The sequence below is a fragment of the Siphateles boraxobius genome, unplaced genomic scaffold (genome assembly GCF_051911475.1).
Source record: "Siphateles boraxobius isolate OS27281-9 unplaced genomic scaffold, OSU_SipBor_1 29, whole genome shotgun sequence".
In the NCBI taxonomy this organism is placed as follows: Eukaryota; Metazoa; Chordata; class Actinopteri; order Cypriniformes; family Leuciscidae; genus Siphateles; species Siphateles boraxobius.
Window position 1 is genome coordinate 19,040,001 of NW_027508908.1, and position 16,098 is coordinate 19,056,098.

The following is a 16,098-nucleotide window of genomic DNA, read 5'->3' on the forward strand; positions in this document are numbered from 1 at the left end:
ACACTGCAAAAGCAACCCAGGAGTTTTTTAAGGAAAATATTCTGCAATGGACAATGGACAGTGGAATATTCTGCAATGGCCGAGTCAATCACCTGATCTCAACCCGATTGAGCATGCATTTCACTTGCTGAAGGTAAAACTAAAGGCAGAAAGACCTACAAACAAACAACAGCTGAAGACAGCTGCAGTTAAGGCCTGGCAAAGCATCACAAAGCAGGAAACCCAGTCTTTGGTGATGTCTATGAGTTCCAGACTTCAAGCAGTCATTGCCTGCAAAGGATTCTCAACAAAATATTAAAAATGAACATTTTATTTATGATTATATTAATTTGTCCAATTACATTTGAGCCCCTGAAAATGGGGATACTGTGTATAAAAATGGTTGCAGTTCCTAAAATGTTTACTTGATATTTTTGTTCAACCCCTTGAATTAAAGCTGAAAGTCTGCACTTCAAATTCATCTTGATTGTTTCATTTTAATTTTATTCTGGTGGCATACAGAACCAAAAGTATGAAAATTGTGCTTGTGTCCAAATATATATGGACCTAACTGTAAATGCCTCATTCTAAGGTAATAAAAACATTACGGTTTATTAAGTAAGTTCTTTACACACAACTGAACACATAGTTATGGATGTCATATTGCATTTCTGTTAATAGATACTCAAAATGTTTACACATTGCACCTTTAATAAAACTTATGCACTTTATGTATTTGGTTCTGATTTGCTTGAAATACGAAGTCCCTTTACATTTTTTGTTCTTGCTACATGCTCAAAACGCTGTACATGCTAAGAAATAATTATTCTTCTGTGGCCAGGGAAGATACCCTTTTCTTAGAATAAATTAATAATCAAAAGAGTTCGTTGGACGAACTGATTAATTGATTGTAATATTAATTTAGCCTAATTGGGTTCTTCGAACACACCTGCCGTTTATGTTTAGTATAGCTGGATTGAGTTATCTGAGATAATTGCGCGTTCATGGTTTAAAAGGGGATATGTATCGATAGTAGAACATTGATCAGGAACGCTGCTTTTGGCTGCTCACCGTGGCCAAAGAGCGCGCTCAGTTTTTCTCTGCAGCAGAGCAAGAGTTATTGCTTGAAGGTTATGCTGAATTTCAAGTAATTAAAACGTCAGGGAACACCTCGAAGTGTGCAAAAGCCAGGAGAGAGGGCTGGCATAAAGTAGCAGACAAATTAAGTTTGTATTGATCATGTTAGATGTTTTTATCACTTATTACAGAATATATTTTTGTATTTTAATAATTTCTAAATAATGAATAACTTTGTTCATTGTAATGTCAGAATTATCACCCACTACTAGAACATGGGAACAAGTGAAAGTGAAGTACTAGAATATTCTATATAATGGTAATTTGTACTACTTATACTATAGTCTCTATTAAAAAGGCAATGTTAATAAATGTTTGCCTGTTTATAAAAGCAACCAAGAAAAAGGCTGAGAAAAAAAGAAAAGAAAACAAACAGGTGGTGGTCCTGCACCCCCACGTTATACCCAGGCAGAAGAGTTGGCCCTTGGGTTGAATGTGAACCCACCCATTGTGAAGGGCATTCCTGGGTTCAGCTCTTCCTCAGACCCACAGCCAGGGACCAGAAGCAGCAACACCTTCACTGCTGGTAAATTAACTTTAAATGATCTTAGTACACTGTAAAATAATTTGTTGCTGCATTAAATTAAGTAGGCCTATAATCCAAATGGCTGGTCCAGTCATATCAACTGTTAAACCTTGAGTAGTAATTAATTGCTTTGACTTGTGAAAGTAATGTGTGAAACTAAACATAGTTAATGTAAAAAAAAATATGTTGCCATGAGTTATTGATCACATTTCCACCCAGTGTACTTCATTGTAATGAAATTGTGTTTTCCTCTTTTGTGCAGTTTTAAACAATACACCAACACTTTTACCTGTTCCCAAGCAAGTGGTTGCAGAAGTATATGCAGTAAGTGGACTTATTCTAACTTTACATCAAAAGGGAAGAAAGTAGAACACTTTGTAATGTCCATTTTTTCCCCAATGCACAGGTGTTACGTGTGGGTTTTTGTTGTGTCTTGTATATCACGTGATCCCTTGTTTGTCATGTGATCCTGCCATGTGTCTTGTCTTTTGTTTATGTTACTTCTGTACCTTGTTCTGAGTTCCCTGGATTTCCTGTTTATTAAATGTGCTTGCGATTGGATTCGTTCTCCGTCTTGTTCCTGACTGGTTGTAACAGAACAACCGACCTCAAAAAAATCCAGCAGTACGAATCTCGCCTGATCTTCCCAGCATGAGCATGGAGTTCGACAAACAGGCCTTTGTGGGAACCCGCAAAGCGATTTTCCGGGGGTTCCGTGGAGGTCACAGGGGAGGATATGGGTCCAGACAAATTTCTCAGCGTCAACATCTCTGCGTCCAGTCCAATCCTCATCACGTCAGCCACGTCCAGCCAGAGCTTCCCGTCAGCCACGTCCAGCCAGAGCTTCCCGTCAGCCACGTCCAGCCAGAGCTTCACGTCAGCCACGTCCAGCCAGAGCTTCACGTCAGCCACGTCCAGCCAGAGCTTCACGTCAGCCACGTCCAGCCAGAGCTTCACGTCAGCCACGTCCAGCCAGAGCCTTCACCGCTGGTCCCGTCCAGCACAGAGCCTTCACCGCTGGTCCCGTCCAGCACAGATCCTTCACCGCTGGTCCCGTCCAGCACAGAGCCTTCACCACTGGTCCCGTCCAGCACAGAGCCTTCACCGCTGGTCCAGTCCAGCACAGAGCCTTCACCGCTGGTCCCGTCCAGCACAGAGCCTTCACCGCTGGTCCCGTCCAGCACAGCGCCCTCACCGCTGGTCCAGTCCAGCACAGCGCCCTCAGCGCTGGTTCCGTCCAGCCCAGCGCCCTCTCGCTCTCGGAGACGGAGGAGGAAGAGGACTTCCCGCGTCCCGCAATGCCTGGAAGTCTTTCCTGTACTTCCTGTCAGCCCAGAGTCCTCGCCGCTGGTCCCGTCCGATCCAGAGACTGTTCAAGTCACGTCTGCCGATCCAGAGACTGTTCAAGTCACGTCTACCGATCCAGAGACTGTTCAAGTCACGTCTGCCGATCCAGAGACTGTTCAAGTCACGTCTGCCGATCCAGAGACTGTTCAAGTCACGCCTGCCGATCCAGAGGCTGTTCAAGTCACGTCTGGCGATCCAGAGACTGTTCAAGTCACGCCTGAACCTGATCGCTCTATGTTTTTTTTCTGTGTTTACGTTTGTCCTTGTGGCTGTTTCTGTTCTGGTGTCTGTTCCTGAGCCGGAGCCAGTGTCTGTTCCTGAGCCGGAGCCAGTGTCTGTTCCTGAGCCGGAGCCAGTGTCTGTTCCTGAGCCGGAAGCAGTGTCTGTTCCTGAGCCGGAGCCAGTGTCTGTTCCTGAGCCGGAGCCAGAGCCTGTTCCTGTTCCCGAGCCAGTGTGTGTTGTCTGTTCCCGAGCCAGTGTGTGTGTTGTCTGTTCCCGAGCCAGTGTGTGTTTTGTCTGTTCCCGAGCCAGTGTGTATGTTGTCTGTTCCCGAGCCAGTGTGTGTGTTGTCTGTTCCCGAGCCAGTGTGTGTGTTGTCTGTTCCCCAACCAGTGAGTGTGTTGTCTGTTCCCGAGCCAGAGTCTGTGTGGTCTGTTCCCGAGCCAGAGTCTGTGTTGTCTGTTCCCGAGCCAGAGTCTGTGTTGTCTGTTCCCCGAGCCAGTGTGTGTGTTGTCTGTTCCCGAGCCAGTGTGTGTGTTGTCTGTTCCCGAGCCAGTGTGTGTGTTGCCTGTTCCCGAACCAGTGTGTGTGTTGCCTGTTCCCGAGCCAGTGTGTGTGTTGCCTGTTCCCCAACCAGAGTCTGTGTTGTCTGTTCCCCAACCAGAGTCTGTGTTGTCTGTTCCCGAGCCAGTGTGTGTGTTGTCTGTTCCCGAGCCAGTGTGTGTGTTGTCTGTTCCCGAGCCAGTGTGTGTGTTGCCTGTTCCCGAACCAGTGTGTGTGTTGCCTGTTCCCGAGCCAGTGTGTGTGTTGCCTGTTCCCCAACCAGAGTCTGTGTTGTCTGTTCCCCAACCAGAGTCTGTGTTGTCTGTTCCCGAGCCAGTGTGTGTGTTGTCTGTTCCCGAGCCAGTGTGTGTGTTGTCTGTTCCCGAGCCAGTGTGTGTGTTGCCTGTTCCCGAACCAGTGTGTGTGTTGCCTGTTCCCGAGCCAGTGTGTGTGTTGCCTGTTCCCCAATCAGAGTCTGTGTTGTCTGTTCCCGAGCCAAGAGTCTGTGTTGTCTGTTCCCGAGCCAAGAGTCTGTGTTGTCTGTTCCCGAGCCAGAGTCTGTGTTGTCTGTTCCCGAGCCAGAGCCTGTGTTGTCTGTTCCCGAGCCAGTGTGTGTGTTGTCTGTTCCTGAGCCAGTGTGTGTGTTGTCTGTTCCCGAGCCAGTGTGTGTGTCGTCCGTTCCCGAGCCAGTGTGTGTGTCGTCCGTTCCCGAGCCAGTGTGTGTGTCGTCCGTTCCCGAGCCAGTGATTGTGTTGTCTGTTCCCGAGCCAGTGTCTGCTGTTCCCGAGCCAGTGAGTGTGTTGTCTGTTCCCGAGCCAGTGTCTGCTGTTCCTGAGCCGGTGTCTGCTGTTCCTGAGCCGGTGTCTGCTGTTCCTGAGCCGGTGTCTGCTGTTCCTGAGCCGGTCTCTGCTGTTCCTGAGCCGGTGTCTGCTGTTCCTGAGCCGGTGTCTTCGCCGCCCTGGCCGCCCGAGGGGTCTTCATCGCCCTGGCCGCCCGAAGGGTCGTCTCCGCCCTGGCCGCCCCAGAGGTCGTCTCCACCCTGGCCGCCCGAGGGGTCGTCTCCGCCCTGGCCGCCCGAGGGGTCGTCTCCGCCCTGGCCGCCCGATGGACTGTCTTCTCCGCCCTGGCCGCCCGATGGACTGTCTTCTCCGCCGTGGCCGACCGAGGGGTCGTCTCTGCCCTGGTCCCCTGCACGAACCTGGCCCTCCGTCCCTCCCCCAAGACCGCCTCCACTTCACCACCCTCCTAAACTTTAGTGTTTTTGTTTCAAGGGGCGTCGGGAGCCGCCCATGGGGGGGGGCTATGTTACGTGTGGGTTTTTGTTGTGTCTTGTATATCACGTGATCCCTTGTTTGTAATGTAATCCTGCCATGTGTCTTGTCTTTTGTTTATGTTACTTCTCTACCTTGTTCTGAGTTCCCTGGATTTCCTGTTTATTAAATGTGCTTGCGATTGGATTCGTTCTCTGTCTCGTTCCTGACTGGTTGTAACAACAGGACAGTGAAGAAACCCTCTCAGGTGACTGTCTTTTGGAGAAAGTCAAGTCAAGTCAAGTCACCTTTATTTATATAGCGCTTTTTACAATACAGATTGTATCAAAGCAGCTTCACAGTGATAACATGAAAATAATATAACAGAGTTTGTTTCTAAAAGAAAATTGCGTCAACGTCCACCTTAAGTAAGGCAGATCAATAATATTATTGAATATTAAATGTCCCCAACTAAGCAAGCCAAAAGACAAGGCAACAGTGGCAAGGAACCAAAACTCCATCAGGTGACAGAATGGAGAAAAAAACCTTGGGAGAAACCAGACTCAGTCAGAGGGCCAGTTCTCCTCTGGCCAACGAAGGAACAGTGCATGATTTATGATTCGGGCAGCATTACAAGTCAGATTGGATCGGAACATTTAGAATATTTAACCATTTCCATCTTTTGGAAGTCCAAGTTATCACGCCGGTGTTGAGACGAGTTGTTGAGGATGAGTGCCGTCCACCATAGAGGGTCCATATCGCTGGTGTTGAGTTGTCTCTTCATAGGCTTTGTGATTGGGGTATCTGAAGTCTCTGTGAAAGGCTGGATACAAATTGGAGCTGACGAACGCCGTTTTTCTCGGGACTCACGTCCCGAGATAACAGCAGAAAAGCAAAAGGGAAAATAATTAGCGTATCTGCTGTTCATAATGATTTCCATAACATGGGCGTAAATGATAAAAAACATGAAGACAGTGATTCTTGCGTCCCAGAGTCATCCCCCTCCGTCCCCCACTCAACTCAGCCCTGCTTACTGACCTCTACATCCCTCCTGCTGCTGAGACCCAACCACAATCTCACAATCTCTCCGCAACCCAACCATACGCGCCGAGCCGTTTGACTAAGGCTGTCGAGCCCCACTGTCGTCGTTAAAGCAGGTTCAGTGGCAACGGTTCCGTATGGCATTCCACCTACCGTAAAACACAATATCTACCCAACCACCCGTCATTCACGCAATATACACAGGAACGTAATGACTGTAAATACTATGCAAGCTATACAAATAACCTACAGACTCTTCAAGTTTTACAATATTAAATGCATTTGATCTGATTCAGCAGTGGTATAAAAGGTAAGCATTATGTAAATGCTTGGCTAAAGAGATAAATCTTTAATCTAGTTTTAAACTGGGACAGCGAGTCAGAGCCTCGGACAATATCAGGAAGGCTATTCCAGAGTTTTGGAGCTAAATGTGAGAACACCCTTCCTCCTTTAGTGGACTTAGATATCCTAGGAATGACCAGAAGCCTCAAATTTAGTGATCTTAAAGAACGCGATGGATTGTAGGGCGATAGAAGGTCTGTTAAATACACAGGAGCTAAACCATTTAGGGCTTTATAGGTCAGTAGGAATACTTTGTAATTGATACGTAACTTAATAGGTAACCAGTGTAGAGATGATAAAATTGGTGTTATATGATCATATTTTCTTGACCTAGTAAGAACTCTAGCAGCTGCATTTTGCACTAACTGAAGCTTGTTTATTGAGGATGCCGGACAGCCAGCTAATATAGCATTACAATAATCTAGTCTCGAGGTCATGAATGCATGAACTAACGTTTCTGCATCAGAAACAGATAGCATGTTACGTAGCTTTGTAATGTTTCTAAGGTGGAAAAAGGCTGTTCTTGTAACATATGAAATAGGATTTTCGAAAGACAAGTTGCGGTCTAGTATAACACCCAGGTCTTTTACTGTAGTGGATAAAGTAACAGGACATCCTTCTATATTAAAGTTGTATTGTAAGTGAGTTTGTGGGTAGTTTTTTGGACCAATAAGTAATACCTCCGTTTTATCTGAATTTAGTAGCAGGAAATTACGCGTCATCCAGCATTTTATATCTTTGAGACACTCTGTCAAATTTGATAAATTAGTGTTCTCTTACGAGAGTATCTCTCGTACTGCGTAATATCTTACGCTATGGGGAAAACCTCTTTTCCACGAGATATTGAAGCCAAAAATTATCCTTTAATTTTGATTAATGTAAAACGCTGTGCGGCAGCGTGCAGACATAGGCAAGACGGCTCGCGCGCCTATTGGCTGCCCTGCGGCCACAGCAGCAAGCCTATCGAGAGAGGCCCTGCGTGACGTGACGTCCAATGGGGGTACTTCGCGCCCATTTCGTCGCGTCCCGCCAGAATAGGCGTGGCCTTGGCCTATAAATACGCTCGACAGGCTGATACAAACTGATTTTCAACTCTTCAGCGAAGCACTACTGCATCGCTGGATCCGGAGTGAGAAGCCGCGCCGTCTGATGTTAAGCCTTCTGCGGGACGAGCCTTCGAGCCTGAAGTCGCTGGCCTGCACCTCGCCGCCTTCAGCCGCCGTACCTGCTACGCTTTCCGGCGTTCATATCCTTTTCACTGCTGAGTGTGTGTTCGCCGCTGCGACTCACACTCTATCTCTGTTTTCTATCTGTTCTAAAAGAGCAAGCGTCTTTTTAAAGATGCAAAGATCCTGCGGCTCGTGCCGAGCCACACTCAGCGACGGGGACCGTCATGTCATCTGCGCTTCCTGCCTGGGTGAGGATCATGCGGCTCTCGCTCTCGTCGAAGGCGGATGCCCTCATTGCGAGCTAATGCCTATGGTGACTCTGAGGACTCGCCTGGCATCCTTCTCAGAGCCTGCACTTCAACCCGCTGTGACGCCGCGCCGTAAAAAGCGCCGCGCTCAGCGCGTTCCCGAGCCCTCTCCTGCCCGCCTAAGCTCGCCGGTTCGCCCGCTAGCTTCGCCGGCATCGCTCGAGTCACTCACCGATGGACAGCGGCCGCCGTCTGCCACCGCTTCCGCCATTGAGATCGACGAAACAGCCGAGGCTTGTTCTATCCTGGCGTCGGACAGCGAAGATTGGGCGAGCTCTGTGGACCTCCCCTCCGCTGTTCGCGAGCCTTCCGGGAAAAGAGCGGGCATTGAGTCTGAGTTGATGCGTCTGCTCTCTCAAGCCGTCGACAACCTCGGCCTCGACTGGGAGGCGCCCGCGCAACCCCCGCGCAACCGACTGGATGGATGTTTCCTCAAGAAGGACCACGCCCCATCACAGTCCAGACCCGCGCCTTTTCTTCCTGAGCTTCACGAAGAAGTCGCGAGGTCTTGGAACGCCCCCTTCTCGGCCAGAATGCGTACATCTGTCTCTGCTGCATTCTCCACTGTAGACGGTGCGAAAGACAGAGGGTACCTTTCTCTTCCTCCTGTGGAAGCAGCGGTAGCATCACATCTCTGCCCGCCCTCTGCTGGACGGCGAGCACAGACGGTGTTGCCATCTAAAGCCTGCCGAGTGACGTCAGCCATGCACGGTCGCGCTTACACCGCCGCCGGGCAAGCTGTGTCGGCGCTACACACAATGGCCATCCTGCAGATCTTCCAGGCCGACCTTCTCCGAAAAATGGACGAGGAAGGCGTGGGATCGATCAGCGTTGCGGATTTAAGGAGCGCTACAGACCTGGCTCTTTGCGCCGCTAAATCTGCTGCACAGGCCATTGGGCGGAACATGGCCTCTCTCACCGTGGCTGAGAGACACCTATGGCTAACGCTGTCTGAAATGACGGATTCGGAGCGCTCTGTGTTTCTCGACGCGCCCATTTCGCCAGTGGGCCTCTTCGGATCTGCCGTCAAAGATTTCGCGGACAGATTCCAGGAGGTTCAGAAGACATCGCAGGCTATGAAGCACTTCCTCCCGAAGCGCTCTAGCTCCGCAGCAGGTCGCTCGAAACAGCCGTCTGCCCGCAGCTCACAGCCACAGCCTGCACCACCGGCCGCCGCTTCTCAGCGCCGCCAGGCCCGAGAACAGAGACCGCGCTCTCGCTCTGCTGGACGCCGCCCCCCTCAGCGCGGGCCCCGGCCGAGGATTGAGATCAAGCCCGAGGTCTCAAAGCCTTCCTAGCCATCCTAGGAAAGCGACGGTGTTCAAATCTCGCTGCGGCCGGATTTTCACCGAAACATTTCGCTCGTCCAGTTCCATGCGATGTGACTGTTCCAGTGTATTTAGCAGTCAACAAGTCGGTTCATTTGCCCGCTTGCCTGCACACAACAGCCGTTTTTACGGCTACCCAGATAAATCCAATAAAGAGTGTATTTTCTGGTGTCCCGGCCATAGCCGATGGTGTTATGAGTGTTGTAAGAATGCCCACGTCACAGTGCCCATTCCCACACACAGACACAGCCCGCCACAGTTCAGGGCTAGCACAAATAAAATCGACTCATGTCGATTGTGCAAACGTAGTGAATGTGCCCACGACACAGTGCCCACAAACACTACACAGTGCGTGTCCCACGGTTTCTGTAAAAACGAAACCAACACATATTCAGTCAGCGCAAGCCGACGGTGTTTTCAGTGCAGTAAATGTGCCCGCTGTCCCGCGCCCACATTCACTCACAGACACGCTGAACCCTACGGGGCTCGTCCCGCTCGTTCTCTCTCCACAATGTGTCATAGAGAAAGCGAGTGCGAACAGCCTGCCCGCCGTGATCGGCGCGCCCCCCGCCTCGCGCACTCTAAACGCAGTGTTCATGTCTCAGCACACCGAAGCTCTGCAGCCGCCGCTGTGCCGCGGCCAGAGCCCGGATATCATTCTGCCTCTAGCTATCCACGCGAATGCATGGGCAATGCTTCCCGGGGTATCAGAATGGGTGTTGAACACTATAAAGAGAGGCTATTCGCTACAGTTCGCTCGACGTCCCCGCCGTTGCACGGCGCGTGTCGAAACCACGGTGGACAACGAAGTATCTCATCTACTTCGAACCGAAATAGCGAAACTACTGAGCAAAGGGGCCATAGAACCTTTATCTCAGGCTCAGAGCGAAGGGGGTGTATACAGCAGATATTTTCTGGTACCGAAAAAAGACGGGGGTCTCAGACCCATTCTAGATCTGCGACAATTGAACAAAGCGCTTCTGAAACGCAAGTTCAAAATGCTGACAACCAGCAAAATCCTCGCGCACGTGCGCCAGGGAGACTGGTTCATGTCAATAGATCTGAAAGACGCCTATTTCCAAATACAGATTGCGTCACGTCACAGGCGATTCTTGAGATTCGCCTTCGAGGGCCAGGCATATCAATACACAGTCCTACCGTTCGGCCTGTCTCCAGCACCCCGTATATTCACGAAGTGCATGGACGCGGCTCTCGCACCCCTGAGACTTCAGGGCATGCGAGTTTTGAACTACTTGGACGACTGGTTGATTCTAGCTCGATCACGATCAGAGCTCATAGAACACAAGACCGCATTACTCGAGCATCTCGAGAATTTGGGTCTCACAGTCAATTGGGCGAAGAGTTCGCTGTCTCCCAGCCAGGAAATCTCCTTCCTGGGAACAGTGATGGACTCCCTGTCTATGACAGCACGTCTGTCGCCGGAGCGAGGACTGAACATTCAGCGCGCCGTGAAATCCTTCCGCCGCGGCTCTATAGTCCAGCTCAAACGGTTTCAGAAAATGCTGGGCCTTATGGCCTCAGCATCTTCAGTACTTCAGCTGGGCCTGCTTCGCATGCGCCCACTGCAGTTATGGCTGAAAGCACGAGTTCCGCCCGGGGCTTGGGCCGCTGGTCTGTTTCGCCTCAGGGTCGACAGGAAATGCGTCTCGGCTCTGAAACCTTGGAAAAAAGCCGACTGGTACCAGTCAGGCGTGAGTCTGGGGACTCCCTCGAGTGTGATGGTGGTGTCCACGGACGCCTCCACCTCGGGGTGGGGAGCACTGCTCGAGGGCAGACCGTTCTTTGGCCAGTGGTCAGAACGGGAGAAGCTCCTACACATAAACTGTCTAGAAATGCTGGCAGTAGACAACGCGCTAAGGCGTTTTTGTCCCCAGATAAAAGGCCGCCACGTCTTAGTCCGGTCGGACAACATGTCAGTGGTGGCATACATAAATCACCAGGGCGGCACCAGGTCCCGAAGCCTTTACAGGCTGACGAAACGCCTCCTGGGCTGGGCTCAGCACAACCTGCTTTCACTGAAAGCAGCGCATGTGCCTGGTCACCTGAATCTGGGACCAGACAGACTGTCCAGAAACAATGTCCCAGCAGGGGAATGGTCGCTGCACCCGCAGACGATCCAACTGCTGTGGGAGACATTCGGCAGAGCGCAGGTGGACCTGTTCGCGTCCCAGGAAAACGCTCACTGTCCGGACTTTTTCTCCAAGAGCAGGGACGCGCTGGCCCACGTATGGCCCTGACGCCCCCTCTATGCTTTTCCCCCCGTCTCGCTCCTGCCCCAAGTGCTGGAACGAATCAGGGAAAATGGATGCCCAGTGCTGCTCGTGGCTCCGCTATGGACGAACCAAACCTGGTTCCCAGTCCTGATGCAGCTGGCCAGCACTGCCCCGTGGCCGATACCGGTGAGGAGAGACCTCCTCTCTCAGGCAAAGGGCTCGATTTGGCATCCTCGCCCGGAGTTATGGTCCCTACATGTGTGGGCCATCAACGGGTACCCGCTAACCTCCCGGAGGGAGTGTTAAACACGATCACGCAGGCTAGGGCCCCGTCTACTAGACGGCTCTACTCCTCGAAATGGTCAGTGTTCTCTACCTGGTGTCAAGCTCAGGGCTTTACACCCGTAGACTGCGGGGTTACGGAAGTGCTCTCCTTCCTTCAGGAGCTGCTGGATAAGGGTAGAACCCCGTCCACGCTCAAAGTATACGTGGCGGCCATAGCGGCGTTTGCAAAACCGACGTCTGGCCAGTCACTGGGGAAGAACGACCTTGTCGTGCGATTCCTCAGGGGAGCGCGGAGGCTGAATCCTTCCAGACCTCCCTCAGTCCCTATGTGGGACCTTTCTACGGTTCTGGAAGCCCTGAAAGGTGCCCCATTCGAGCCAATCCATTTGTCAGACATGAAGCACCTGTCTTTCAAAACGGTATTTCTTGTGGCTCTTGCTTCAATGAAGCGCGTGGGGGACTTGCAAGCGCTTTCAGTAAGCGCGTCCTGTATTGAGTTTGGGCCTAATGACTCAAAAGTCATACTCAAACCAAGGCACGGGTACGTGCCAAAATCCCTCAACACACCGTTCAGGGCCCAGGTTATTTCCCTGTGCGCCCTCCCGGTGAACAATGAGGAAGCGGATGCTAATCTCCTTTGCCCCGTCAGGGTGCTGAGAGCTTATGTGTCCCGCTCGTCTGTCTTCAGGCAGACCGAGCAGCTCTTTGTTTTGTTTGGCGGACGCTCCAAGGGACTGGCCGCATCAAAACAGAGCCTATCCAGATGGATAGTCGATGCCATAGCGCTGGCTTACACCTCTAAGGGCCTGCAGTGTCCTTTGGGTGTCAGAGCGCACTCCACGAGAGGCGTGGCCTCTTCGTGGGCGTGGTCTAGTGGGATTTCCTTGCATGATATCTGTATGGCGGCAGGCTGGGCCTCGCCGTCTACATTTATAAGGTTCTATAACCTAGAAGTTCCCGCCTTACAGGCCAAGCTGCTGTCGGTCTAGAATTCAGTACTATCTGTCCCGCTGCGCCGGCGCAAAATGCTGAGTTTTGATTGAGTATCACTCACTGATCGATGGAACACCTCCATGGGTGTTGAATGGCCCGTATTTTTGCCCAGTTCAGGCTGAACGCGTTCACCCTGTCTGCGGGATATATTGTTGACATAACTAGCTCCTATGGGATGCTATTACGTGGGGAATGATGCTGGTAGCCTCTCTTCTCCGACTCTCTGTGAGTCTACGGTGATTATGCACTATATGAGCCCCGGGCTACTGCCCTTGGGACTTTGGTGTCGGATCCCAGTACGCACGGCGTCTTACATTGTGTTCCCCATAGCGTAAGATATTACGGAGTACGAGAGATACTCTCGTAAGAGAACGTACTCGGTTACTAACGTAACCTCGGTTCTCTCTAGAGAGGGAACGAGTACTGCGTATCTTGCCGTGCATACAACAGCGCTGGTTCACTTCAACGTTGAAAACCAGTTTGTATCAGCCTGTCGAGCGTATTTATAGGCCAAGGCCACGCCTATTCTGGCGGGACGCGACGAAATGGGCGCGAAGTACCCCCATTGGACGTCACGTCACGCAGGGCCTCTCTCGATAGGCTTGCTGCTGTGGCCGCAGGGCAGCCAATAGGCGCGCGAGCCGTCTTGCCTATGTCTGCACGCTGCCGCACAGCGTTTTACATTAATCAAAATTAAAGGATAATTTTTGGCTTCAATATCTCGTGGAAAAGAGGTTTTCCCCATAGCGTAAGATATTACGCAGTACTCGTTCCCTCTCTAGAGAGAACCGAGGTTACGTTAGTAACCGAGTACGTTTTCATCTGGCCGTGATGAAATATATAATTGAGTGTCATCACCATAACAGTGGAAATTAATTCCATGTTTTCTTATAATATTACCAAGTGGGAGCATATATATTTAGAATAGAAGAGGGCCTAACAACGATCCTTGCGGCACTCCATAGTCTACTGACGTTATCTTTGATTTTTCCCCAGAAAGTATCTGTAAGTGCATAAATAACTTTACTTAATTTACACTTGAGTACCTATTATTTCTGAATGCAATATGAGTTGCAGGAGTCCACATCTACAGAAAGGCCTACAGAAGAGTCTGCACAAAGCAGTGATGCAGAGGTGGGCAGTGTTGTACTTTTCCTTTTACATTTTGTTGCATAAGGCATGTGTTGACAGGTTTACCCCAACCCACCCACACCCCTACCCCAAGAAAATAGAGTATTTTGAAAAAAACTTGACAACTTAAATAAATAAAAACTGGCACTAGAGATCTTAATTAAAACGCCAGTGAACACCTCAAAGTGTGCAAAAGCCAGGAGAGAGGACTGGCATAAAGTAGCAGACAAATTAAGTTTGTAGTGATCATGTTAGATGTTTTTATCACTTATTACAGAATATATTTTTGTATTTTAATAATTTCTAAATAATGAATAACTTTGTTCATTGTAATGTCAGAATTACCACCCACTACTAGAACATGGGAACAAGTGAAAGTGAATTACTAGAATATTCTATATAATGGTAATTTGTACTACTTATACTATAGTCTCTTTTAAAAAGGCAATGTTAATAAATGTTTGCCTCTTTATAAAAGCAACCAAGAAAAAGGCTGAGAAAAAAAGAAAAGAAAAACAAACAGGTGGTGGTCCTGCACCCCCACGTTATAATTTAAATTAACTTTCAGCCAGGTCTTTAACTGGGATTATGTTGTCTGATTTGTCAATCGTTTACTTATTCAACTATATTGTCAAAATCAATCCTGCTCCCTAACCAAGCACACGTTCTTCGGAGCAGGATTGATTTTGACAATATAGTTGAATAACTAAACGATTGACAAATCAAACAACATAATCCCAGTCGAAGACCTGGCTGAAAGTTAATTTAAATTATTGTATGTATTATTTAGACCTATTTTTAAATAAAGGGGTTTCATGAATTGAAATGTAATAAACTAAAGATTATTATATAATGAAAATGTATATATATTTAGAAAATCTAAATTATGGAATAATACCATTATACATTATAATTATTAAATATTAATTACAAAAAGTGAGATCAGTTAAAATGGAATGCATTTCCCAAATGTTGTTCAGATGGAAAACCCAATTAATAAGTGTTTTACTTAAGGTTTTCGTAACTTAAGAGTTTTTATAATAGAGGTTGATCAGGTGATTCTTTGAAAATCTTATTTATTTTAGTTGATTAGCTGTTGCTGACAAATATGTAGCAAGTGACACAGAGTACATTTTAGATATGCTAATCTGGACACAACCTCCAGTCATTTGCAGTACATTTGCTTCATGTAATACATGAACTCTAATGAGAAACCCACATACAGTAACATGAATTCTGTAGTTTGTTATTTATTCTTATGAGTTTATAAATATAGCCAAATTCAGAGACCCCGAGTGACACCCCTTAGTAACTGTATTAATGCAATTGCAGGCTTTGTTGGAAAACTGAATGCATTTGCACATCAACACAATGTTGTAACAGTGGAATTAATAATAATGTGCAGTGGAAGGACCTCATCATCAGTTTAACCTTTGCAGAGAGGACAGCATCATTTGGAAACCACTTTCCCCTTCATTAGAGTAATTCCGAACTGATAATAAGCACACTCGCTGTTTGGCTTCTTTTGTATCAGCCCTGATATGCATGACTCTCCTTGGCCTCAGTGGTGAAGGAGGGTTTTTCTTGCCTCTCTGCAGTTTGTTGATGGGTTAACCTATGTGTGTGTATGTGTGTGCGTGCGTGCGTGCGTATGGTGTGTGTGTGTGTGTGTGTGTGTGTGAAATCAGGGTCAGTAGGCAGCTTCTGTTCCTCTTGTTATACTGTACATTTACACCCAAAAGAGTGGAACCATCCATGATCCTGTCACAGTTGTGGTTCGGGTTGAAGAAGAGGCAGAGTCAAAAGGCTCCAATTCAAACATTTACTAGTATATACTTCCATACAGGCAGACAGGCAGAAGGTTAACTCACACATTAACAAGAACCGACAAGGACTGACTGAACAGAAGCAAACTAAATACAAATACAAATAAAACATAACGAGGTGAAAACAGGTGACACGGATGATGAAGACGATGAACAGGTGGGTAATTGAGGGAGTGAGTTCAGGTGTGGAGAAAAAGGATGATTCTGGGAAGTGTAGTGCAGACAAAGACAGACTGGTGCAGACGGTGACTGTGACATAAGTCTGTGACGCCTGGTAGGCGTGACCTCACGCCGTGAAACATCGACAAGGGTGGGGGGGGGTGAGCTCCCTGAAGGCTGATTAGGGCTTGGCAGGAAGCCTCCAGGGCGGAGCAGGTGGCCAGGGCGGAGCAAGATGAAAAGGCGGCCAGGGTGGAGCAGGATGTGCAGGTTGGCAGGGC

General features: G+C 48.9%; 1 long non-coding RNA gene across 1 annotated transcript; it reads left to right on the forward strand.

The window, feature by feature from the left end:
* The first annotated feature begins 1,340 nt into the window (after window positions 1–1,340).
* LOC143753940 (uncharacterized) lies at window positions 1,341–13,838 on the forward strand. The gene is made up of 4 exons (XR_013207841.1): window positions 1,341–1,642; window positions 1,905–1,966; window positions 5,248–5,269; window positions 13,779–13,838. It is a non-coding gene; the product is annotated as an uncharacterized LOC143753940 (long non-coding RNA).
* The last annotated feature ends 2,260 nt before the right edge of the window (window positions 13,839–16,098 follow it).